Source organism: Mustela nigripes, chromosome X (assembly GCF_022355385.1).
Source record: "Mustela nigripes isolate SB6536 chromosome X, MUSNIG.SB6536, whole genome shotgun sequence".
NCBI classification, from domain to species: domain Eukaryota; kingdom Metazoa; phylum Chordata; class Mammalia; order Carnivora; family Mustelidae; genus Mustela; species Mustela nigripes.
In genome coordinates, this window is record NC_081575.1 from 81,467,672 (window position 1) to 81,492,814 (window position 25,143).

The 25,143-nt window shown below is 42.1% G+C and overlaps 1 protein-coding gene and 1 long non-coding RNA gene across 9 annotated transcripts in view; one reads left to right on the forward strand and one right to left on the reverse strand.

The window, feature by feature from the left end:
- Positions 1–9,090, forward strand: part of LOC132006900 (uncharacterized) — a 39,995-nt gene extending 30,905 nt beyond the window's left edge. Inside the window, exons 2-3 of the long non-coding RNA XR_009401246.1 lie at positions 2,851–2,947; positions 8,757–9,090. This is a non-coding gene — a long non-coding RNA (uncharacterized LOC132006900). The remainder of the gene's footprint in view (positions 1–2,850; positions 2,948–8,756) is intronic.
- PAGE4 (PAGE family member 4) overlaps positions 1–25,143 on the reverse strand; it is a 151,821-nt gene that overhangs the window by 81,677 nt on the left and 45,001 nt on the right. The window lies entirely within an intron of this gene.

The following is a 25,143-nucleotide window of genomic DNA, read 5'->3' on the forward strand; positions in this document are numbered from 1 at the left end:
TCCACTTTGCCTGGAGCCCCCAATTGTGCTGTCTGATCCATTCTTTGCAGGTGTCTAGCAGCTGGGTGACTCTGGGTCAGTCAGGTGCCTCTCTTTGCCTCAGGTTCCCATCTATAAAGTGGGGATGACAGCACCTGGGTGGCTTAGTACATTAAGTGTCTGCCTTCAGCCCAGGTCATGATCCTGGGGTCCTGGGATCGAGCCCTGCGTAGGGCTCCCTCCTCCACTGGGAGTCTACTTCTTCCTCTCCCTCCGCCCTTCCTCCTGCTTGTGCTCTCTCTCTCTCGCTCTTTCTCAAATAAATAAATAAATAAAATCTTTTTAAAATAAAATAAAGCAGGGATGAACATTTCTGCATTATCAAGGATCTAAAATGGCTTCTTTGGGGGTGCCTGGGTGGCTCAGTGGGTTAAGCCTCTCCTTTCGGCTCAGGTCATGATCCCAGGGTCCTGGGATCGAGCCCCACATAGGGATCTCTGCTCAGCAAGGAGCCTGCTTCCCCCTCTCTCTCTGCCTGCCTCTCTGCCTACTTGTGGTCTCTCTCTGTCAAATAAATGAATAAAAAAAATCTTAAAAAAAAAAGGCTTCTTTGGAACTGCAATGATGCTGGCTTAGGCAATGTTTTGCCAAGCCATTCAAAAAGACAGCCACCAAAAGATGGCAGAAGAAGAGCACAATTTTATTTTACAACCAAAATATTTTATTTTCTATTTTATTTTACTGAGATATAATTCACAAAACATAAAATTCGCTATTTTAAAGTACACAATTTGGTATATTTACTATGCTGTGCAGCCATTGTTACTATCTAATTCTAAAACATTTCCATCAGAGAAGGGAACATTTAGGGGGCAAAAAAAGAATCTGTAAATATTTCGTTTACATAGAAAATTGGTGAGCAAGCTGTATAGAGAAGGCAACATCAATTCCAGGAAAATAAAACAATATATTCTTCAGGACGAGCTAAGAAATCAGAACAACACAGTTAAAGCCCCAGCAAAATAATGTCTGAGACGAGATTAATAAGCCACTCCCACCCCCTGACAAAAGAATAACCACACTTGGAACCGGCAAGAAGAAACATAATAGAATCAGGCAAAAGCAGACAGACTAAAAATAAAGCAAGAGGGACTGAAGTCAGATATGTGGAAGGACTTCCTGCCCATTATAGGGATAAAACGTTGATTGAGGGGAGGTGTGGAACCCATTGCCCTGAGATATTCAGAAATGTTATACATATTTCTATTTATTTTCCTAATTGCACACTAGAATGAGTTTTCTCTTCCTCAAAATCCTTTAAGAGCAAAAATACCCTTTAATATATATATATATTGACCTCCCAAAATATGTACATTAACCCATAAAAGTTTTAAACTGTTTTGCATAATAATGACTGGTATTATCTTCCTGGTGTGGAGTAATAATTACAATTATAATTTTATAGAAATATTTACTAATATTTATAGAATATTTCTTAGGTAACACAAGCTTTTCACATACGAAACCTCATAACCACCTGTAAGGTAATAAGGAGACTGAGATGCAGTGTGTTCAAGCGGTCTATCTCGTTCATGTGGCTAATCGATGGTATGACAGAAATTCAAGGCAAATTTGGCTGATTTCAAAGCCCAGGCTCTTTGCACTACACCAAACAGGTAGGTCAAGGTTTCTGTTTACAGGTTATGTCCTTCAAACATTCTGTAAGCTTCTGGAGGCCAGAAGCTCTGCATTTGACTTCTGTCTTTCCAATATCGGGCCCTCCACCACATCTAATCATCCAGCCAATCTGGTTGACTCTTCTGCCTCCTAAACAGAGGTTTGAGCTGTGCGGGTTCAATAAATACAGTACAGTGCTATAAAGGTATTTTTCTCCTCCTTACGATTTTCTTAACATTTTCCTTTCTCTAGCTTGCTTTATCGTAAGAATACAGTATATAATACATGTAACATACAAAATATGCGTTGATCGACTATTTATGCTATCAATAAGGCATCCAGTCAACACTGGAACCTACACTCATAGCCATGAGTAGGTAAGTTTGGGGGGAGTCAAAAGTTGTATGTAAATTTTTAACTGCTGGAGGGTAGAGATTGCCACTCCTAACCCCTGTGTTGTTTAAGGGTCACCTGCATATATTGAAGATGTTCACTTCTCTCCATCTTTGACTTCGCTACCTTCCAGCCAGCTACCACCATCCTTCACAGGAGAAATAAAGACCACCAACTTCATTTCTCCACCTCTATGTTTGCCTTTCCATGGTCAACTTTCCATGCTGAAACTAGAGACAGCTTTCTAAAAGGTGAATATGATCAGATCCACTCTTCCCTACAACTTTTCAATGGCTTTGCATTGCATCTATACTTGTAATGCTTTTCCAGGCCTGTGCACTGCTGTTCCCTCCACTTGGAATGTGACCACCTTCTTTACCAAGCTAAGCCCTATATCTTGTGTCTAGTCCTCCAGAGTTCAGCTTAGATGCCACCTTCTCACCCTCCTCAATTGCCCAAGGCTACATTTGGGATTCCTTCTCTATAATAGTACCCCATGTGGTCACACTGTGTCACACACATGGCTATTGATTCATTTTCTCTGTGACATGTCTAAAAGCTATTCAAAGGCAGTGATCACAAACTCTTCATAAATGATTCCTCAGCAGATACTCACAAGTCATATATTATTTCTATGAATGGAAAAAATGTATGGTAAGGGCTTGGACTCAGAATCAGAACTTAATGAAAAAAAAAAAAAAAAAGAATCAGAACTTAATGAATGCTCACTAGCTAAATGAATACACTGGTGAGACCGTGTAGGACATGCTCCATATTAATTGGGGATTTTCTTCTCTCTAGGCACTTAAACGCACTTCAGACAGCAGAGCAGAAGTTCCCAAAAATAGACAATGGGAATGTCATTCCTTTGCAAGCAGGAATGTTCCATCACCACCAGGTAATTTTTCCTGTTGTTTGTGTGTCCAAAGCTGCTTTTCTTGAACAATTCAGGCTTTTGATCAGTCGCCATTAACAAACTTGCTAACTCCATGTGACAATAGATTAATTTGGCGTTAAGGTCATGAACATAAAGTGAGGGGTATCAGTACATAATGTCACTTTAATGATATCACAGCACAAAGATGAGGGTGATAATTTGTTTTCTCTGGAAGGTCAGTTCTCCCAAAGGGGAAAAAAAAAAAGTATCTCCCTTAGGGCTTCAGTGCCTTTCCAGGCATCTTCCCCTTCTGTTTGGCTTTTTCCTGGCTCTTCTTGATCCATGGGAAGGTGAACATTTATATTTAAAAACAAATAGTTGATGTTGTTGGGAATGTGAGAGAGTTCAGTGGAGGTGGGCAGAAGACAAGCAATGCTTTTAAAAAGGGAAAACAGGGGTACCTGGGTGGTTGAGTTGGTTAGGTTTCCAACTGTTGATTTTGGCTTAGGTCATCTCAGGGTCGTGGGATCAAGCTCTGTGTTGGGTTCTGTACTCAGCATGGAGTCTGCTTGGGATTCTGTCTCTCCCTCTGCCCCTTTGCCTTGCTTGCTTCATGCTCGCACATGCCCTCTCTCACTCTTTCACTCTCTAAAAATCAATAAAAAAAAGTCTTTAATAATTAATTAATTAAAAGGAAAAATAAAGACATGTATGTAGAGGCAAGATCATCAAGAGTCCAGAACAGCTGTCTGAACACCCCCTCTAAGGGACATGCCAACTGGTATGCTAATTGATCCTACCCTCAGTGATCTCTTATGCCCTCCTCAGTCCTGCATTGAAAACTCTAGGCTCTTAGAAATTAGCAAGGTCAGTACTGGGAAGAAGAAGACATCCAGCAAGAGGGGCAGGAGTGATTTCAAAAACAGCAGCAAGAGCATGAGGAAGGGATATTTGTAGGAATCAGTAATGAAAAAACTACTCAAAATACGCAAACAAAATTAAAGGATCATTTTTTTCTTTTTTTAAAAAGATTTTATTTATTTATTTGCAAGAGGGAGAGAGTGCACGAACAAGGACGAGGGACAGAGGGAGAGGGAGAAGCGGACTCCCCTGCCAAGCAGGGACCCTGAAGAGGGACTCAATGGGACTCAATCCCAGGACCCTGGGATCCTGACCTGAACAAAAGGCAGATGCTTAACCGACTGAGCCACCCAGGCTCCCCAAGGGATCAAACTTCTTTACTTACATGCATGACCAAACATTCTAAAAGTCTTATTAGTTCTTTAAGTAATGCAAATGAAGTCAATTGCCATATTTTATTTTTTACAAATTATGTGAAAAAAATATTCTTTTACAATGCCCTCTTGAGGGAGAAAATAAAAGCCACCACTTTTGTTAGTCTCTGTAGCCCTCATCTAGTGAAAGGAGCAGTATGGCAAAAGCTGTGTATAAAGCAGAGAGAAAGCAATGGCAATGATCTAAGAAATGTAGATTGTGTAGGCCAGGTAAGACTGAAATCAACTATCCTCCCCTAACTTTTGAATGGAAAGGATATTTAACATAGTGAGTGGTCAAGAGGAAGGAAAAGCTCAGCTTATAGAATACTTTCTGTGAAAGTCCTAATTAAGAATCTCTACTGGCTGATATAAATAAGAAGGAAAAAAATATTGAAAAGCATTTTTTCACATTTGCATTTTGTCTAATCAATTAAATGAGTACAATTTAATTAATGACACAATGAATGTCACTGTCCTTTAAATTTGGTAGCATAATACGTTCAATGTCATCAACTCTCAGCTACCGTTGGCAACAAGGATAGAAGAATCATGAAAATGAAACCTTCCCATGCACCCTAAGGCGAATTCATAACTGAAAACTGAAAGACTTGGCCTTTCTAAGTCAACTCTGTGAGAGGAGAACCCTGGGAGGAGGAATAGGGAGCCACTTGTGATAATATGATTTGGGTCCAAGAGCCCCTCACTCAAATGCATCTCTCAACTGAGCCAGTGTTTGAGTTCCTAAACATCAAGAGTCAAAGTTTTTCCATCCTTCTGTGTCAGAAAGACTATTGGTAAAAAAAAAAAAAAAAAAAAAAAGCAGTTCCACAGGAAAATGATCAATAATCTTCTTTAAGATTTTATTTATTTGAAGGAGATAATGAGAAAGGGAACACAAGGAGGGGGAGTGGGAGAGGGGGAAGCAGGCTCCCCGCTGAGCAAGGAGCCAAATTCGGGGCTTGATCCCAGGATGCTGGGATCATGACCTGAGCCGAAGACAAACGCCCAATGACTGAGCCACCCAGGCACCCCAATAATTCTTATCTACAGCAAATAATTTGTAGTAAACTGCTTTTCACACTCTTTATACTTAGGGGAATCTAAAAATGGCCTTACCTACAAGAATCTGATTTTAGCACAGCCTAGTTAAACATGGGTCTAAAAACTTCCAAATAGATTCTTATAGATCCTTCCCAGGATCATGGTTTCCGCAGTGCACAATTCCAAAAAGAGTATGATTATGCTGCAGTCTTTGTGAATAGTGCCCCCTAAAGTTGTAAACAAAGTAAAATCTACCGTTGCCAAAACTACTCTTTATGATACTATAATGGTGGCTACAAGTCATGATACATTTGTGCAAACCCATAGAATGTACAACACCAACAGTAAACCTTAATGTGAACTGTGGACTTTTTGAGTGATAATATGTAAATGTAGGTTCCTCAATATAGCAAATGTAAGTTTCTGCCACTCTAGTGGCAGATTTTGATAGTGAGAGAGGCTGTGCATGTATAGAAGTAGGGAATATATGGAAACTCTCTGTACCTTCTGTTCAACTTTGCTGTGACTAAAACTGTTCAAAACATAAGGTCGAGGGCACCTGGGTGGCTTAGTTAAGCACCCACCTTGGGCTCAGGTCATGATCCCAGGGTTCCTGGATAGAGTATTGCATCAGGCTCCCTGCTCCGCGAGGAGTCTGCTTCTCCCTCTCCCCCTCCCCCTGCTCCTGCTTTCTCTCTCTCTCAGTTAAATGATAAAACATATTTTTAAGAAAATAAGGTCTTGGGGCGCGTTGGTGGCTCAGTAGGTTAAGCCTCTGCCTTCAGCTCAGGTCATGATCTCAGGGTCCTGGGATCGAGTCCCACATCGGGCTCTCTGCTCAGCAGGGAGCCTGTTTCCTCCTCTCTCTCTCTCTCTCTCTCTCTCTGCTTGCCTCTCTGCCTACTTGTGATCTCTCTCTGTCAAATAAATAAAATCTTAAAAAAAGAAAAGAAGGTCTTAGGGCACCTGGGTGGTTCAGCCTTCAGCTCAGGTCATGATCCTAGAGTCCCAGGATCGAGCCATGCATCAGGCTCTCTGCTCAGCGGGGAGTCTGCTTCGCCCTCTGCCCTTCACCGCACTAGTATTCTCACTCTCTCTGTCTCTCTCTCTCTCTCTCTCTCAAAGAAATAAATAAAATCTTTTTTTAAAAGTTCTAAAAAATTTTTTATTTAAATTACTACTGGCCCCAACCAATATTCTGGATCAGGAATTGTGTTTTTTCACCTGAAAATCTATTGAACAGCAAAGCACTTTTAATCACAGATATCTCATTTGTGTATTGTGTTAGATTTTCAAGTTGACTTTGCATTTACTGTGTAATCTGATCCTCCCAGCAAGAGTTGTTGTTACCTACAAGAGGTAGATTAAGTAAGATCAGTCTTGTCTGATAGGGGATGATGCTAGAACCAAGTAGGTTGAGGGACTTCTCTGTGGCTTCATAGTCAATTAGCACAGAGCTCCGATGCCGACCGATATTTCCTCCTCCTGATCTAGTGCATTTCCCTCTTCAGAACATTACCACCAAGCTCCGCCAAACACAGCATCCACATCAGATTTCAGCTGGGCAGAGAAGAGTCATACACATATTTTAGACCATCGAGCCACATGCCAAAGCAATGCTGTTCTCCTGGAACGAAGGGGACTAGCACTCCTGTGTTTCTGCCATTGTGCAGTAAAGGATAACTCAGCAGATCTGGGTTGTGCAAACCTTGAAAACCCCAAAGAAAGGTTTGACCCATGCCCAGCTCCTTAGAGAGAGCCACTAAGCCCTTGGAATTTCCTGCTTGTTAAGAGTATCTTTGTTTATCTGAGGTCACACCAAATGGTTTATGACACCAGTGTGGTTTATGGTGGGGGCCTTGGATTATATGGTATCAGCTTGACCTCTGGGAAGCTGGAGACTGAACAGCTAAGGTTAATTACATGGGCGCCCACAGCTACATGATTGGCACCCTATAAAAACCCTGCACCAAGGTTCTGGTGAGCTTCCCTAGTTGATAATACTAATACCTCACATATGTTGTCACATGTCATTACTGAAGACAATTAATCACTGTCCATATGACTCCACTGGGAGAAAACAACTGGAAGCTCACACCTAGTCTTTTTTCTAGACTCTGTCCTATGAGCCTTTTTCCATTGCTGATTTAATCTGTATCTTTTCACTAGAATAATCCATAACCATGAGCATAATAGCTTTGCTGAGTTCTGTGATTCCTTCACTGAACCTAAGAGTGGTCTTCCCGATTCCCAAATACAACTGTGATTATGGCCAAGGTCACTTATAAAGCCAGACTTTTGTTTGCTTGTTAAACATTCAGGGGCACCTGGGTGGCTCAGTCGGTTAAGCATCCAGCTCTCGAATTCAGCTCAGGTCATGATCTTAGGGTCATGAGATCGAGCCCCACATCGGGCTTGTGCTACATAAGATTTTCTCTCTCCCTTTGCCCCATTCCCCCATCTAAAGGAATTCAGGGGGACGCCTGGGTGGCTCAGTTGGTTAAGCAGCTGCCTTCGGCTCAGGTCACGATCCCAGCGTCCTGGGATCGAGTCCCACATCGGGCTCCTTGGGAGCCTGCTTCTCCCTCTGCCTCTGCCTGCCATTCTGTCTGCCTGTGCTTGCTCTCTCCCCCTCTCTCTCTCTCTGATAAATAAATAAAACCTTTAAAAAAAAAGTTTTTTTTAAAGGAATTCAGGTATTCATACACTCCTGCCTCCACCATCCATCCAAATCCAGTAATTTAGGATGTACCTGTTACCCAAGGTTCACACAGCAAAGCCAAGAGAGTATCTGTCTTCTCACTGTGCCCCATGTGCCCATGTCTCCCTTTTCTATCCATGAACCCCTCTTGAGCCTTCCCAAGAGGCATCTCTATCTAGCTAGGTAATCAGGTAACTGTCTCCTATTGCAGCCTGGCCAAGATAGGGAAACAATGTCACTAATAAGAAGCTGAGAAGCAAACATGCATCATACCTACAGTTTCAGATGAATGGTTCTAAGAGGGTTACTGGCCTCCCTACTTGGTGACACATGGCTACTGTTGGCCTGAGGACAGGTGATCTGAAGTCCCATTAGCTCCTTTCCCAGCTGCAGCACAGCCTAGTGACAATCTGTCTCATTAACTTCTAGAGCACAGCCCAGGATTTGGGGGGAGCATGCCTCATTCCAGAGTTGGCCTTCTTCTTCACTAGACTGGCTATTAAATCCTTTCTGCCTGTCTTCCCAGCCCTGGCTACTTTTATTTTAAGATTTTTATTTATTTATTTGAGAGAGAGAGCAGGGGAGAGTGGGAGAGGGAGAAGCAGACTCCATGCTGAGCAGGGAGCCCAATGTGGGGCTCCATCCCAGGACACTGGGATCATGACCTGAGCAGAAGGCAGATGCTTAACTGACTGAGCCACCCAGGCACCCACAGCCCTGGCTTCTTAATATTTATGGTTTGCCCCTCTTCATCTGCACCCAGATAATATCACTGGTAAATATAATTCCTGTTTGGTTTGTTTTCCAACAGATCACTGAGATGTTACATCTGAGTGTCCTGGCCAGACCCTGGGGCTGATCTTTTTCTGGCTTACTTCATGGTGCCTGCCTGACTGCTTTCCTCCTGGGTCTGGTCTTTTTTCACCTGAGATTGTAGAGTGTACTGGCTCTGGCTTCTCACTGTGTCCTCAAAGGGCTCTCTGTCTGGAGGACAAGAGATAAAAATTTACATATATTTCCACATTGGTGAAGACAGAGTAGAACCAAAATGTAAAGGATCTTGAGATTCTGCTTCACAACAATCCCACAAAACTGGCATTTTTATCCTAATATTTTTAGAAAAGCAAGCCCTAACACTCAGGTTAAATAACTTGCACCACATGACACACATTGTAAATGACAGAGCTGGGATCTGAGCCCAGAACCCCTCTGCTCAAATGCCAGACTCTTTTTGATCTGTACCATTGCTTCTTGCTGTAAACTAACTTACATGGGGTTCTCCATTTAACCACATGGCTTAGTGCAGGAGGAGAACAGATCCTGCCCCAGGTGACCCTGGAGTTTTAGACCTCTCCCTCCTGTGGTGGCCCTTAAGGACTTTCCTAGGAGACCACTGAGCCACACCTCCTTTGCAATCCCACAGCAGTTTGCTCACATTGTACTACTGTCACGAAGATGTGTATCAGACTCACCTGGTGTTGTATCAGATTCCTTAACAGCTTGGGCCTTGACTTATTCATCTTAGGGTGTTCAGCTCCCAGCATTATGCCCACACACTGTATGTGCTCAATAATGAATCTAACTGATAATGAACTAACTTGAATTACACCTAGAATGTTCCAGAAGCAGGTGTAATTGTCATAAATGATTCAAGAATTTGAGGAACTAGCGAAGTTTTAGAGGTTCTCATCCTAGGTTGGCCAGCTGTTTGAGGCACTTGAATTTCTTTGAACCTTGATTTTCTCATCTATAAATTCTGATCGCAGTGTGTTGTCATGAGTATTTAAAGGGGGAAAGAAGTTATATTAAACACCCAGTGCAGTGTCCAGCACACACTGGGTACTCAACCAAGTGAGCACTCCTTTTCTCCTGCCTCACTCTGAATGTAATTTAGGGGTGCCCTTGGAAGGTAGAAGAACTTTAGAATCCTAGTATTTTCCCAGGATTTAGAGGTTCCCTGGGTCTCTGTTATCCTTCAGTTGTAAGGTCAGTAGCCTGAAAACATTCAGTTATCAGTCTTAATAAACTAATAGATCTCCCCCCCAAATTCTCTACTAATACAAGCAAAGGAATAATTTATTCCATGAACTTGAGAGATGCCAAGACGCAAGCTGGATAGCTCAGCTCCAACTGTACACTTTGTTTTCCCCCTTCATGGCATGATGGATTTTGGCCTGAATCATCTGAATAATTACCTTTGCCCCCAAGTTTCACAAAATACATCTTTCATTTTGTGGCTATAGACATTAAACAGAAGAGGATTATTTTAACCTCCTGGTGAGGGGGGAACAAACAAAATCTCAGACAATATCACACAGTTCCTCCAGAGCAAAGCTGAAAGATGGTTTCCAAACTTTCCAGCCTCTCAGCACATTTAAAGGAAGTAGTGAGTGCCACTAAAAGCATCTAGGCTTTATATAGAAATAAAAAGCTTTGCAGTTGTACATTTCCCCACTTTGGTGTAAAAAAAAAATGGTGCTAATGTAATAACAAGATAATCACATGGTAAGAATTTTATGGTGCCCATTCCCCAAATGTCAGATATGGTCATGTTTTAAAACCTTAGCATTTTGTACTTAGATAAAATAACCTCCCCAAAAAAGGTCAGAACCTCCGTTTTCCATTGTCAAGTGACAGTGACTCTACTGGGCAGTCCTGAATTCATGCATTCATTCAAATGTCTCGGGCCCCACCTCTACACTGAGTGCTGTGCTCTCCCAGATTCCAATCAGGCAAGCTTCCTGGAGGAGGTAATGCAGGGAGGCTCCAGGAAGGGACTCGTGCTGACGGGGTGAAGAAGCTGAGAGGAGAGAAGTGGAAAAGACAATACTTGGCCTGCCTAAGTCACAAGAGTTATTTTAGGAATTGTGTGCGATAATATAGAAGGCACTACTTTAAAAATAGCAGACTATACAAATATATTAGCATAATCCAATAAGGAAGGAGAAACAAGATTGAGATCAGCATAAGGCTGGAAGTATTCTGCACCAAATTCACAGATGAGACATCAGTCCTCCAGGAGGCTGCAGGGCAAAAAATTACTCAAAAAAAAAAAAATTACTCCATTCCTTGGTAGCTGGAAAATAATCCTTGTTAGAGCTGGGGCTACAGTGGGCTCTTCCTTTTGGCCTGATCTTTTAACTTTGGGTCATCGTGTCTTATTCTAGGGCATCTATATTATAACCTATGACTTGTTGAGGTATAAATGAGAAAGAGGTATTAGCCCCTATTTTACATATAGGAAACCAAGATCAAAGGAGATCAATTTGGTCTGGCCCAGAAGGTGGGAACCCATACAGCTGGGCAGTGGAGCTGGAATGTCTGCCAGCAATTATAAATATAACAATTAGAGAGAAACCCTATTTGTGCATCTTAGCTACTGATTTTGTAGAGGAGGATACAGGAGGGAAATGGAAGTCTGCAAGTTACCTGCAGAGTGCAGCCGACAGTTCAATGTCTCTCATCCCATCCCAAATGACTGAGAGAACTCTCAGCACACCAAATTGTGTTCTAGCCTAAGGTACTGATCGATCTTTGATGGGAGGGTACTTCCTAATTCTAGAGTCCTGTGGAAGGCTAGGAGGTGGGAGACCTCAGATCCATCCTTACTCTAGATGAGTAAGACCTCAGATCCATTCTTACCCTAGATGAGTCCCTAAAATTACCTTTCGTGGGATCAATGTTCCATTATGTAAAAGGAGGGAAAATACTGATTCCTTTTTGCCCTCAGGAAATCACAGAATTATAGTGAAAACATCAGGACAACACGTTAACACCGATCCTATACACAAGTGCTATACAAATGCAAGGTATTTTCTTAAGACCCCGTAGTAGTTGTTTTAGGACAGAATTACGCATGTGATAGTCAGTCAAACAAAATTCCCAAACAATAAACAGATGTTCTAGAAATGGTAAAGAACGAGGATAGGATCCCTTTATTGCAGAACAGGCATCAAGTTGCAGAGAACAATGAGCAAGACCAAACAAGCTCACTCACCACAGGAGCATCCAATGATGAAGGCTGGAATGCTCAGTCCCCATTTTAGGAAATGCAGAATTTCAGAGGAAAGGGAAATGGTGATTTAGGTCAGGGATAAATGGGAAGGCAAAAAGTAGAGAAAAAAAAACATTCCTTTTAAGAGACAGCATGTCAGGGGCGCATGGGTGGCTCAGTGGGTTAAGCCTCTGCCTTTGGCTCAGGTCGTGATCCCAGGGGCCTGGAATGGAGCCCCGCATCGGGCTCTCTGCTCAGCAGGGAGTCTGCCTTCCCCCTCTCTCTCTGCCTGCCTCTCTGCCTGCTTGTGATCTCATTCTCTCTGTCAAATATATAAATGATTTTATTTATTTGAGAGAGAGAGAGACAGCATGTCAGCCTGGGTGGCTCAGTTGGTTAAGCGTCTGCCTTTGGCTCAGGTCATGGTCCCAGAGTCCTCTGATGGAGCCCTGTATAGCATCAGGCCCCCTGCTCAGCAGAGAGTCTGCTTCTCTCTCTGCCCCTCACCACATCCGTGCTCTCTCTTGCTCTCTCTCTCTCTCTCAAATAAATAAAATCTTTTAAAAAATGAAGATAGAGACATCATGTCAGCCCACATGAGGAGAACTTTGTGAGTTTCCCTGCTATGCCCCAAGACCACCCTTCATGGATGCACCACAGATGTTTGCTGAGTGACTAAGCAGGGGAGGTGTGGCATGAGCAAGGGAAAGGGATGAAAACAGCATGCTGGGTGGTCTTCCTGGCAGATGCCATGAGTGTTTTGTCCCTGACAACTGACTGCAGCTTATGATGGCTTTATCCTTGGGCAAGTAAGTAGCTGTTGCTATAGAAGCAGGAATATACCCAGGGACAGAGGCAAGAGAACTCTAAGGCTGCTCTTGCCTTAAACAAAGGCAGGCGTATGACTCTTGATTTCAGTGTCGTGAGTCTGAGCCTCATAATGGGTGTAGAGACTACTAAAAAAATAAATAAACTTAAAAAGGGGTTTTCAAGCCTCCAAGGACAAAAGAAAGCATGAGTCACCATGCTCTCTCTGGGACAGAGATCCTCGTCAGCAGGTTCCGCTGAGGCATGGACACATTATAGGAAAAAGTCTTTCTGAATACAAGCCTTTATTATATTTGCTGCATTTCATCTGTTTTTACTTGGATTGTGGTACTTTCAAAAAGAGTCGTAAGACAGATGGGACTTCTGGACAGTGTGAAGAGCTCAGTGGACTCTCATCCCATTAAAAAAAAACAATGGGGAAAAATTATAAAACACAACCATTTAAAGTTCTGGAAAGCAAATAACCTAAGATCATACAGCAAATTGAAAAGCATTTATTCAAGAAAATCTAATAAACACTTAGAACAGCAGGAGTCTGGCACTTGAGCTAGAACCTGCTTTCCTACCTCAAACTCTGACCCTACCCAGCTCCATGTTACAGAAGCTCTACCTCCAAGAAAGTCCAGCCAAGAAGATGGGGGCCCCATTTACCCACAGCTCCCAGTATTAGGGCTGCAGTTGTACCCCAAGAGGGGCGGGTTGTAGGCATCTCTCATCTGCTCCCACCACCCACCCACAAGTTCTATATTATAGAAGCTCTAGTCCATGGCAGAGAAGACCAGGGCTCCCTTCCCCCTCCCACCACCACCCATGGTGTGTGGAGGAAGCTGTATCCTAAGCAAGGCAATACTGGAGCCCCAATAGCAAACCCCACCCTCAGATCCTGCTCATAGGGTGGTGGCTCTATGCAGGGAGAGACAATCAGAAAAAGATAGGAGATACAGTCCCTTTCTGCACCCACTTTCAGGACAGAGGTGTCACTCTAGGAAAAGCAGGCCACCATCCCTGTCCCCAGCCCTATTTTCAGTGCAAGAGCACAGAAGTTCTGCCCAATGGGAGAGGCAAGACTAGAGGACCGGTAACTCCACAGCTCTGCCAAGAAGCTGATTTTACTTAGAACAGAGTGGAGTACAGGAGACCAGAAAATCTACCCCAAAATACGCCTTTTAGTATATTTGGTATATATATTTTGAGTTGATTATTTTGAGAAACAGCAGGCACATGGAAGGTCTGGAAACAGAGTAGAAATTACCCTTTTGTGAGGGACATTTATATTTAGAAAGGAAATCTCTACTTTTAAGGGTATATCTCTGTATGAGGAAGAGGATGGCTCTAAATCATGAGAGATTCCCATCAGCGGAGAAGGCACTGACTTAAATCTGCGCAACAGACTATATCCATGTTTATCATGCTTTTCCTGGCCTCCCTACACCATTATTTTGTCTTAATTAAAAATGGGATTAGAAAAAAAAATGGGATTTAGGCCTAAAATCTAAGCCATCTCCAGGAGTTATTTTTCCCTGGGTATCTCCTATGTTTACATGAGGTATACATACATATTACTAAACTTCTGTTTGTTTTTCTCTTATTTATCTGTCTTTCATGATAGAGACCTTAACCAAGAATTTAAAAGGGTAGAATGAAAATATTTTCCTCCCCCACAGAAGGAACTCATGTCTTAAGATGTAGTCAAAAGCAACAGTAATGTTACTGCCAGACAATTAAGAGAAGGCTATGGTTTCATGAAACCAGAGCCAAAAGACAAAGCAGCAAATCATCCAGAAGTTTAACAGTGGGAACAGGGAAACAGACAGCTCCAAAGCACCCTGTTAAGATCATACTTCTCCCTAGAGGTCAAGAGGCTGTGCCCATGTGACAGGCTATACCCATTAAAAAGCAACGGCAGCATACCCTTGAGAGCTACTAGTCTCCCCTAGAACATGTGGCAGAATGTAAAGCATCCCCCACAAAACTCACAGATCCATAAGCAAAGGGGAGGAAAAAGCCTTCTTCAATTTTCTTAGAGTCCCTGACTGGATCTGACAATTAGACTGACAAGGACAAATTAACAGGAGAAACACATACAAATTTATTTAAGTTTTATGTGACATTCACCATGCCATGGTGCCATCCCTTCGCTCAAGGAGTATAAGCACAGCCTCTAATCATTGATTGAATATTAAGCTATGCTGACCTGGGGTAACTTCTAGAAAGCTAGGCTTAAAAATAAACAAGAGGAAAAAAACTGGAAAGTGATATCAGAGACTGCACACTGTAAGGGAAATATACTTTATAGAATTAGTCCAGGCAAGACATTAAACAAATAAACTAAAAGAAAATAGCACCATGAAAAAGCCTCAGAGGGAGTGTGAAGTTCATTAGAATCTATAGTAGCTACAGTATGTTATCCGAAATGCCTAGTGTTCAACAGAAAGTTATAAGACATGTAAAGAAGCAGGAGAGCTGTATAGTTTTTAAAAATCAGGCAGCAGAAACTACATTAAGGGGATCCAGATGTGGGACCTAGCAGACAAAGACCTCAAAGTAGCTATTATAAGTATGTTTACAGAATTAAAAGAAACCATGTATAAATAATTAAAGGAAAGTTTTATGACAATGATTCGTCACATAAAGAACATCAATACAGAGATAGAAATTATTATTTTTTTTAAAGATTTTATTTATTTATCTGACAGACAGAGATCACAATTAGGCAGAGAGGCAGGCAGAGAGAGAGAGGGGGAAGCAGGCTCCCTGCTGAGCAGAGAGCCTGATGTGGGGGTCAATCCCAGGACCCTGAGAACTTGACCTGAGCCAAAGGCAGAGGCTTTAACCCACTGAGCCACTCAGGTGCCCCAGAAATTATTTTTAAAAAAGGAAATTCTGGAGTTGAAAATATAACAACTAAAATTCAAAAAATCACTAGAGGGGCTCAAAGTAGATTTGAGCAGGCAGAAAAAAAGAATTAGTGAACTCAAGGATAGATCATTCAAGATTATATAATCCAAGGAACAGGAAAGATAAAAGGATGAGGAAAAGTGAGCATAGCCTCAAAGACCTGTGGGACACAACAAAGTATACCAACATGTACATAATGGGAGTACCAGAAGAAGAGGAGAGGGAGAAATAAACAGAAAAATTATTTGAAGAAATAACTACTAAAAATTTCCTAAATATTTTACAAACCATTAATCTACACATCTAAAAAGCTCAAGAAGCTACACATAAAATAAATGCCAAGAAATCCACACTTAGGGGCACCTGGGTGGCTTAGTCAATTGAGCATCTGACTGTTGCTTTTGGCTCAGGTCATGATCTCAGGGTTGTAAGATCAAGCCCCGAATCGGGCTCCATGCTAGGTGTGGAGTCTGCTTAAGATTCTCTCTCTCTCTCTCTTCCCCTCACTCTCTAAAGATAAATAAATTAATTAAAAGATCCCCAGGTCATTCTAATATGCAGCCAAGGTTGAGAAGCCCTGGGATAGATTTACGAAAACAAAACAAAACAAAGCAAAAAAAGAAATCCACACCTAGACATAGCATAATAAAAATGTTGACAGTCAAGAGAAAGAGAAAATCTTGAAAACAGCAAAAAAATAAATGCACTCTATTCTCTTGACACTGCATTATTTCTCACTTATCTCAATTCATCCAATCTTGGTAGCTCTGAAACTGGGGCTCCACACTAGCTGAAACATGAACTTATTCCTGTGTCATGTTTTGTGGTCCCTTCTGAGATGACACCTACTATGGACATGCTCAAGTTTTCGTGCAGCTCTTACCAACTGCTGCCCTTTGTGGGCTATGTAACTTGGGGCAAGTTACTTATTAGGCTCTCTCACCTCAATTTCCAAATCTCTAAATGGACCTCACATCCCTACCTGGTTTTATTATTGTATAAATTAGAAACAATATAGGTGCTGTGTCCTGACTGTGAGAGTTACTGCAGAAATGATGATAGCTGATCTGGGAAAAGAGTGGTTACTATGTGGTCAAGTTTGGTGTGATGCTCCAGGAGAAGAAAGCCAACAGAGAAAATGCCAGCCCTGGGAAGTGCGGGAGCACAGGAGTGCAAACCACTGACTGAGTGAGCACCACACATTCATGGCCTCCAAAGGCATAGCACTGCCTAGTGGCATGGGTTGTGATAATGTATTCATAACAGTGACCTTAGGCACTGCTTTGCTCTGGCCCAGGCACTGTCGTTAGGTCCTCCATTTGTCTAAGTAAGCCATTTCCATAGCTTCTCAATAAACCTATCTGAAAGGTATAAGGGTGCTGTTTTGCAAGTAAAAAGACACTGAAACTCAGGGGCATGAATTAACCTATGAAAAGTCTCACATGGTATAATAGGCAGACCTAGACTGTAAGTTCAGAGCACTGCACTGGCAAATAAAAGCTCTTCCCCCATACTCTGCTGTCCCTTGGATTCATTCATTTATCCTGTATATGTTGAGTACCTCCTGGATGTCAAGCACTTGGGCTCAGACTCTGTATTCATTTAGACATTTCTGTGTAACTTTAGGCTCTGGCTTTAGTTAGGTATTAAGTGTGTTGATTTTTCTCTTGGTTCAGTTTGGGTTATGCCCCTAGGAATCATTAGTACACAATCTTCTAAAGAGCAGAGTTCTTGGTTATCTGGGACCCACCCCAGAATCAACCTCCCTAGATGCCAGAGGCTCTAGGATTAAGTGGTGGTTTAAGTTCTCAGAGCAGCCTCTCACATGGACTGAACCCTATGACTGTACCACCGGGTGGCAGCTAGGGCTTCAATGTGGCTCTGTGCTACTCCAGTTGGTGTGTTCTCCCATTTCTAGTAGGTGCTTTTCATAATTCAGCAAAGAAAAATATGTGAGATACACAAGACAGCCCTTAGGTAAAGACTGGGTCCTATCTAGATTCATTCTTGCTTTACTAGACACAGGCCCTCAAAGAGTTTAGAGACCTCACACCCTGATCAAAGACACCCCAATACTTGAACTTAAACATGAAGACAGACCTTAAAACACTTTAGAGACATCCCACCCTGAAAATAGAATTCTGAACACACCAGATCAAACTTGGAAGAGAGCCTCCAAAAGTTTAGGTACATGGCTCCCTGAAAGCAGACCCAAATACCTAAGACTCACACTTGGAACACAGAAAATCTGAGCAAAGACCCATGGACACCTCAGACTCCAACCTTGTGACACAAACCCTCAAATTATTCAAAGACTTCACACAGTGAACACAAATGCTCAAATACCTGAACCCTTACGATGGGACAGAGCCTCAAGAGTTTGGAGAGAGGAGGCCCTGAACACAGGCGCTCGGTTGCCTCAGACTCCTATCTTGAAACACACACCTTCAAAGATTTCAGAGACTGTACAACCTGAACACAAACCCCACATACCTCAGATTCAAACATTGGAGCACAGATACTCAGTGAGTTCAAGGACATAACACTCTGGCTTCAAACACCAAATACCTCAGAACCAAATCCGGACAGACTCTCTAAAAGTTCTAAGACCCCAGACCTCCCAAATAAATCAGACCTAAATCATGGAATGATTTATGGAATTTCAGTGACCACATACGCTGAATACAAAACCTAACTACCCCAGACTTAAATTTTGGAACACAGTTAATCAAAGTATTTTAAAATCTCATTTCCTGAATAAGATTCTATTTCCTTTTTTACGATTTTACTTATTTATTTGAGAGAGAGAGAGAGAGAGAGTGAGAACACAAGCTAGGGGCAGTAGGGAGAAGGACAAGCAGACTCCCCACTGAGCAGGGAATCTGACAAGGGGCTCAATCCTAGGACCCTGGGATCATGACCTGAGCCGAAGGCAGACACTTAACCAACTGAGCCAACCCAGGCGCCCCAACTGAAAAAGATTCTAAATACCTCAGAGTTATATCTTGGGATTCAAACCCTCAAATATGTCAGAGACCCCACACCTGAATACAGACCAAAAATACATAATATGCAAACCTTGCAATAGAGACCCCATGAAAGTACTGACTAGCAGTATTATCCACAATAGCCAAAAGCGTCCATTGAGAATGAGTGGAGAAACAAAATGTAGTATATACATACAATGGAATATTATTTACCTTAAAAATTAAGTCACATATGCTATGACACGTATGAATCTTGAGGACATTATGCTAAGTGTGATAAGCTAGTCACAAAAAGACAAATACTATATGATTCCACTTATATAAGGCACTTAGAGGTAGTCAAATTCATAGAAAGTAGAGTGGTGATTTCCAGGGGTTGGGGAAGGGGTAAATCAGAAATTAGTGTTCAATGATTATAAAGTTTCATTTAGTAAAATGAAAAAGTTATGGAGATTTGTTGCTTAACAATGTGAATGTCCTTAATGAACTGTACACTTAAAAATGGTTGAGATGAGGGGCACCTGGGTGGCTCAGTGGGTTAAGCCTCTACCTTCGGCTCAGGTCATGATCCCAGGGGCCTGGGATCGAGTCCCGCATAGGGCTCTCTGCTCAGCAGGGGGCCTGATTCTCCTCATCTCTCTCTCTGTCTGTCTCTCTGCCTATTTGTGATCTCTCTCTCTCTGTCAAATAAATAAATAAAATCTTTTAAAAAAATGGTTGAGATGATAAATCTTGTGTGTATTTTACCATCATTAAAAATACAGGGATTGGGGATAGTAACTGGATTATCCATCTCTATTATCTGCTCAGCTTGGACCAACCTGTAGCTTCTCCTGAGTACACTGTGAAATTGCTTAGCTACCATTGCTCTCATGGACCATAGAATGAGAGTTAGAAATTGTAAAGACACAAATGTGATTGTGGAGGATCAACTGTGTTATTTTTCCCTCCCTCAAAGGCAAAGAACAGTAAGTAGTGACAATGAGTAGACAGAGACACAAGAATAAGCACTGGTGGGAAAGAGAGGAGCTTTTTTTTAAAATTTAATTTTATTTATTCATATGACAGACAGAGATCACAAGTACACAGAGAGGCAGGCAAAGAGAGAGGGGGGGGAAGCAGGCTCCCTGCCGAGCAGAGTCTGATGCGGGGCTCGATCCCTGGACCCCGAGATCATGACCTGATCCAAAGGCAGAGGCTTAACCCACTGAGCCACCCAGGCACCCCAAGAGAGGAACTTAAATTATCTAATCTCTCCAGTTGAACAAGAAGAGTCATGGGTAAATACCATTTCTATCACTTCTTCAATTGAGCTCAAACTTCTTCCCACTACCACCCTAGCCACACACACACATTGTCCAAAATCAAACAGAAGTTAGACAATAAAGTGATTTTAAACCATTTTAAAATTCATTTACAGTCCCCTCATCAGGGGGTGGAGTCTAATTCTCTTCCACTTAAATATAAATAACGGCTGGCCTTAACGATTCATCTCTTAACAAATAGAATGTGGTAGAAGTAATGCTACATAATTTCTAAGGCTGGGCCATAAAAGGCAATGCAGCTTCTGCCCTGCTCTCTCTCCTGGGATGCTTGCCCTTGGAATGAAGCCCTGTTGTGTGGAACCCCAAGCCACATAGAGAGGCCATATACAGACTGTATTCTGGCAAAAGCCCTTGCAGAGGTCCAAACTAGAAGCCAGCACAATCACCAGACAAGTAAGTCAGGAAGCCTTCTAGATGAATCCCGCACCAGTCAGCTGTCTGACTTAAACTTCCTGAAAGAGCCTCAACTTAGAACAGCCTCCCTGATCCCAGTCAACCCCTAGATTGTGAGAGATAATAGTAAAATGATTTTGCTTGCTTTATGTCACTAGGTTTGGGGTGGTTCGTTAAGCAGTTATGGATAACCAGAGCTCTGAGAGCACAAGCAATGTGGTCTCTAAGGACTCAGCCCATTGGGCATAGAGAAAAACAGAAAAAAAGTACAGAAAGTGGATCTAGTGGAATACACAGCAGATAACCAGCACAGCTCCCTTAAATCTCTCCTCCACAGTATAGCCAGAAAACCTTTTATTGGCTACATACAAAAGCCCAAGCCCGGCACACAGAATTTCTAGACATTGTTTGGCACACAGAATTTCCAGGACATTGGTTTCCCTGCTTTTCACAACCATTCCCCAGGAACTCCCTGCTCTGTGATTTATTTTAATGGTTGTACTGTATTCTTTGTAGTTCTCTGTACACACCATGCTGTTTCTTTCTTCCAAGACTTAAGACTTTCCCAATAGAATATCCTTTGTTTTTTTTTAACCTATCAATCTTGCATGTTATCTCCTTTATGAGCTTTGGCTAAAAATTCTCTCCATACCTTTTTTCTTTATACTTTACCCTAATGAAATCGTTTCTTTGGGGGCCTTGGTCTGTCTTCCCTACAGGCTCCAGAAGGACCATAAGGAACCTTTATTCATGTTTATTCATAGAGAAATGACCTGAATAGAGGCTCAGGCTTCTGTCTAGATTATAGACTGTGGGGCAACTGGGTGGCTCAGTTGCTTAAGGGTCTGCTTTTAGTTCAGGTCATGATCCCACGGTGCTGGGTTCAAGACCAGTACTGGGTTCTCTGCTCAGCGGGGAGTCTGCTCCCTCTGCACCTCCCTCCGTTCATGCTTGCTTGCTCTCTCTTTCTCTCTCTCTCTCTCTGAAATAAATAGAGTGCAGGCTGTAAGTACTATGAAGGGCAAGGGCAATGTTGATTTCATCCTCAATTCTAATTCCAGTGCCTAACACAAGGACTGGCAAATGGGTGCTCAAAAATAGCCCTTGAGGCAATGTGTGGAGGGCTCAGTTGGTTAAGCGTCTGACTCTTGATTTCAGCTCAGGTCATGATCTCAGGGTGAAGAGATCAAGCCCCACATCAGGCTCTGTGATCAGTGAAGAGTCTGCTTGAGATTCTCTCTCTCCCTCCTCTCAAATAAGTAAATAAATCTTTAAAAAAAAAAAAGCCTTTGAATGCAAGCACAGAGTGGAATCCCCCACAAAGCCAGCATGGAAATAACCCTGCACTTAATTTCTCACTAGATACTACTTGTTTGGAACCTCACACGTGTACCACAACCATTGCTGCTGACTCAAAAAAAAAGAAAAAGCAAGGAAAATGGGTGTAAAGTGTTTTTTCTACACTTCAGTGTGTCTGGCTTGGGAAGGCTTAGTAAGAAAAGGCCACCAAAAATGACAGTTTAAAAAAATTACCAAAATTTCATTCAGTAAAATGAGCAAGCCAATATAACTGACCTCATGCACTCGGTAGCATAATGCCAGAGAGATGACAATAAGCTTTGATTACACAAGGGTATTTTTAAAGAAAAGGGAGAAACCAAGGCAGGAAATAACTTATAGACTCTTAAAATTCCTTCTTTTAAAAAAAATTATTCTGGCACTTGTTAACATGGTACAGAAGACCTTATTCAGGGCTATTTCAATAGATACATCAGGGAGGAAAAACTTCCTCTACTCTCTTACTTTCAGTGTTTGGGATCCGATAAATTAAATTTACAAAGTACAGTGAATAGTAGCAGAATACAGTAGCAGAATATACCATCCCAAATATGCAACTTTGGCATAGGATTTATTTTGAGCCAAAGGCAATTGAGAAGAAGCCGAGAGAAGAAAAGGTCTCTGCCCTCCCTCTGTTTGCCTACCATTAGGACATAAATTTGTAAAGATGCTTCCCCTCTCCTCTCCACCAGGAAGGACAGAAGTTAATCACCAGAGACAACTCTAGACTTACCAGCCCAGAGAGAGCATGAGAAAAGTCTACACACCAAAGTTTTCTAACTAGCCCTTATCTTCCATTAGTTCTTTCATATGTTTACCTTCCCATAATTTACCACCCTTAGAAACCCAAAGACCTTTTTCTTTATCTTGTCACCTCTTTAAAAATGTGTTCTCTTGAGTTAATCATCAGTGAGCTATTCCCATGTGTATTTAAAGTGCACACATTAATAAACTACTCGTTTTTCTCTTTTTAATCTTTTGTCAACCTAATTTGCAGAGTCCCAGCCAATAACCCTAGGAAGAGCAGAAGATCTTGTTTTCCTCTCCTACAGCAGATGAGCAAGAGTAAAAACAGATCTTTACTCCTGTTTGTACACTGCAGAAATATACAACATGAAGAGGGATTTAAAATGTGGTGCTTATATACTGTCTTAATAGAGGAGGGGGTAGGGGATAAGGGTACTACAGGAAAACAAATGACTTGTTGGAAAGATAAATAGGCCCTTACAAGAACAGATGGAAGATACAGTAGTTTTGTGACAATGTCTGTTCAGGCATTATGTGGAGACTTCTCCTCTCCAGTGATAAGAGTCAATCATCCCTGGTTGCTCCCAGGAAGGGGATTTATGACAATTGAGCTCTTTGGGGAGGCTCTGCTTTTAGGCAGATAAGAGATTTCAGGAACTCAAATGCCTTTTTCTCAAAATAATTTTTATGCCATAGTAGCTTATTCTGGACCCCTTCATGGGTCAAGACTATCAAATTAGAGGGAAGAGATTGGGCTCAACTCCAAATATAACAAGGACAAGGGAAGATTACAACCAATGAGCAGAATGAGGGGTTGGTAAATGGAAAATTACTAAAAGGAAACATCTTGGGTAGGGGAATTCAGCAGGATTCTTACCAAAGGCAACCAGGGTAATACCAAGAGTGGGGATTCTCAGGGTGCCTGGCTGGCTCAGTAAGTAGAGCATACCACTCCTGATCTCAGGGTTTTAAGTTTGAGCCCTACATTGTGTGTAGAGATTACTTAAGAATCTTTAAGGGCACCTGCGTGGCTCAGAATGTTAAGCATCTGCCTCAGCTCAGGTAATGGTCCCAGGGTCCTGGGGTCGAGTCCCATGTCAGGCTCCCTGCTCAGCAGGGAGCCTGCTTCTCCATCTCCCTTTGCTCTGCCCCACACTCATGCTGTCTCTCTCTCTGGACTAGCCAGGTTGACAGACAAGGCCCAAGGACAAATCCTTGTTGAAAAGAGGTCTCAGAGGAGCCTGACTGAAGTTTGGTCAAGAAGTGAGTCTTTGTCACTTGTGAGCTCAAACTAAAGATACCATAGTCTTTGTTGGGTGTCATCTGAATACCAAGGGTACTCTGTGACCATTGCCTAAATGGAGCCAAAGATACAAATGTGGTTTTTGAGCCTTCTGGCTTTATATTTGAGGTTCATGCTGCTTTCCCTGCTCTGGTCACCAAAAAGAAAGGAGAAATGTCATCTAACCAAAAATGACCCAGGCAATCTATGATATGGGAGAAAATATTTGTAAACCATGTATCGGAAAAGAGGTTAATATCCAAAATATAGAAAGAACTCATACAACTCGATAACAAAAAACAAATAAACAATCCAATGTGGAATAGGGCAGAAGAACAGAACAGGTGTTTTTGTTTTTGTATTAAGATTTTATTAGTTATTTGACAGAGAGAGATCACAAGTAGGCAGAGAGGCAGGCAGAGAGAGAGGAGGAAGCATGCTCCCTGCTGAGCAGAGAGCCCGATGCGGGACTCGATCCCAGGACCCTGAGATCATGACCTGAGCCGAAGGCAGCAGCTTAATCCACTGAGCCACCCAGGTGCCCCAGAACAGGTGTTTTTCCAAGGAAGCTATCCAAATGGCCAATAGGTACATGAAAAGAGGCTCAACATCTGGTCATCAGGGAAACGCAAATCAAAACCACAATGAACTATCACCTTAATAGAGAGCAAAACTGATAATGAGCAGAACCAGAGAAGGTCTGCAGGGACCCGAAACCAATGAAATCCCCTTAAAATGGGAAGGATTTTGGCAGCAAACTGTCAGACTCTTTAGGCATGACCCCTCTCTGTCTGACCATTTTTTTAAAAAGGCAAGTGCCACCAACTGATCTCCAAACAGAACCAAGATCCTTCACTGCTTGAATGTAAGTAGCAGTAAGTGCCAAGAGCTGACCCGGACTGAGGTTTTCTTTATCTCAACTGCGTGCCCACAGACAGACTTTGCATTTGGTTCATTAAACTTCCTACACCTGTTATCTTACTGGCTGTGTGGTTTGTCTTCTATCCTGCTCTGTTTAAGAAGCCAAGTTGAATCACATGATGAAATGTCATTGAGTTTGGAATCTTGAACCTGCTTTATCATTGTGATTAACTTTGCTTTATTATTGAATAAAGCTGACATTGTGGAAAGATACAACTCTTGTGTGCGCCTTCACAGTGTGTTCATGGCACACCTTACACCTGTTACAATGGCTATCATAAAGACAAGAGATAACAAGTGTTGGCAAGGATGTAGCAGAAAGGGAACACTTGTGCACTGTTAGTGGGAATGTCAATTGGTACAGACACTGTGAAAAACAGCACGGAGTGTCCTCAGAATATTAAAAATTGAATTACTGTATGATCCAGGAATCCCACTCCTAGGTATATATCTGAAGGAAATAAAAACAGGAACTTGAAAAGATA